This window comes from Electrona antarctica (genome assembly GCF_951216825.1).
Source record: "Electrona antarctica genome assembly, chromosome: 6".
Classification (NCBI taxonomy): domain Eukaryota; kingdom Metazoa; phylum Chordata; class Actinopteri; order Myctophiformes; family Myctophidae; genus Electrona; species Electrona antarctica.
In genome coordinates this window covers 21,884,328-21,886,827 of record NC_136811.1, presented here as the reverse complement: position 1 = coordinate 21,886,827, position 2,500 = coordinate 21,884,328, and positions in this window count along the sequence as shown.

Sequence of the window (2,500 nt, the reverse complement as noted above, 5' to 3'; positions counted from 1 at the left end):
TCTGTGTTCTTTAATCAATGACTCTGTCTGCCCCTCCATCTGTGTCTCTGACTGTGTTCACATCCACCTGTCTATCCACACACCTATCATTTACACACTACTGATAGCCACCAGGCTCGTTCTCTCTCTCTCCCCCCCGCTTCTCACTCTCTAGCCACCTCCCTCTCTTTCTCCACCCCTCTCTCTGTTTCTGTTTTTGTCTCTGTATGTCTTTTATTTTTCTCTCTCCACCTCCCTCCCTTTTCCATGCACCTGTCTGTCTGTCTGTCTGTCTGTCTGTCTGCCTGCCTGCCTGCCTGCCTGCCTGCCTGCCTGCCTGTCTGCCTGCCTGCCTGCCTGCCTGCCTGTCTGTCTGTCTGTCTGTCTGTCTCCCCCTTTCCACCAACAGAAATTTGGCTCTAGAACTGGTTCCGTTCTATATTCTTGGAACCTTGGTGCTTCCACGGAACCGGCAGCCATGTTTCTGTTCCAGTTCCGAACCAACCTTTATGGTTCTGAACCAATTCATTGTCAGTGGAATCACACTGAACATTAGGCGGGAGAAAATAACTGAACTGGTTCAACCCCGGTGGGAAAAGGGGCTGTCTGTCTCTCTCTCTCTCTCTCTCTCTCTCTCTCTCTCTCTCTCTCTCTCTCTCTCCCCGCCCCCCCCTCTCTTTGTGAGACCTGTGTGCCATGGCTGTCAGGCACAGCGAGACAGACACAGACGTGATGTGATGGCCACACTGTCTGATAGCCGGCGGATCCTCCACAGTTTAACTGGGCCTGACTGTGGATGAGCCTCTAAACTGCCTGCTACAATAAGGGACACGTCTGAGAGAATGGCTTTGACCCCGCGGGTCATCTCCGAGATTAAGTCTGTTCAACACAGCGTTCGGCAGACCAGAGACAATTCACACCTCAATAACAGCCGGACGGACAGACACATGATGTGTGTGCGTGCGTGCGTGCGTGCGTTACGTGCGTGCGTTACATGCATGCGTGCGTGCATTACGTGCGTGCGTGCGTGCGTACGTGCGTGCGTGTGTTTTTATCTGCCTGTGCGTCTTCTCTAAAGTACACGCAGACATCACAGCCTCACACTTAGAGACCGTGCAGTATAGACGACACCCTTGGGTTTTCTCCTGACTTTAAGCCTGTCTAATCCCTGAAAAAGATTTGCAACAGTTTGAGGTAATCCTTTGCATTTCAGCCCTCCTCTCCTCTCTCTCTCCTCTGCCGTGGCTGTGCGGCAACAAAGCACATGTGATAGGTCCATGTAATTAGAGGCGTTAAAGGTTCCCGAACAATCAGGCGGTTTTGTTCGCACTATTTCCATCTGCGCGTTACAAACAAATGTATGATTTATGTGGTTATTAGCACGCATAATGACTCCTATTGCACAAGGAGCACGATGACATTCCAGGATCTGTGGTGCTGAATAGCAAACTGATGCGATATTTGCTTTCACTTCCTTTGGTGCACAGACTGCACACAGTATGCTAAGGAAAGAAAGAAAGGGGGGGGGGGGGGGTGATTTATGTGTCTAATAATACTCATAATGGGAAATCATATACCGGTATCTGGATTAAATAGCAACTGCACCTCTACATTTTTCATCATGTTATGATTTTAGTACGAGCCTTGTTATGAGGACATATATCTCATTCCAGTGTTGGTCAGTGGTTAATTAAGCATTTTCATCATCTTTCCTAGCATTTTGCATCACGTAAGCTAGGGCTGGGCGATACGGACCAAATATTTTGAGAAAATAACTCAATGGCGATATTACGTGACCATGTGATACATACATTTTATTCTATTTTTTAAATAGTTTTAAAATATGAAATAAGGCCTATGTGATTGAAACTATAGGAACAGCTTATGCCATATCCCAATATTACGATATCCAAAATCCAAGACAATATCTAGTTTCACGATTTGGATACAATACCGATATAATGTAAGTCATGAGAGTGTTCTTCTAGCATCTTAAAAGTCCTTAAATTGTCACTTCACTGTCATGTGACGGTGAAAGAAAACCTCATGTGGGGACCACCCTGGGGGTCCTTCTGCCCCACAGGTTGAGAACCATGCAGTGGTCCATATACAGTTGGGTGCCACCGATATTGTCCCTTATCATTTGACCCATTTAGGCCTGACCTCAAAATTTTAAAGAATCCTTCTAAATCCTCCAGTTTTCTGAAATAAATATTTTCACGATTTTTCAAAAATAGCAGACCTACAAGCTCGTAGCGCGCCACTCGGTGGCGCGCTATGAGCTTGTAGATCTGCTATTTTTCAATAGCTAAATTATAACAATGTTTAAAACACCAAAAGGGGTTGCCGCCCAAAATGGGTTAACTGTCCTTTTGCGCAGATCACGCAAACCTCAGCAAAAAGAAAAGGACAATATCGATGGCCTCCAACTGTAGTAGCCTATATAACTACAGCACAAAGTGAAGGTGTCTGTGGTGGCACAGCTGTCACTCCCCACCACAGAGGATGTGTTCCCTGTCAC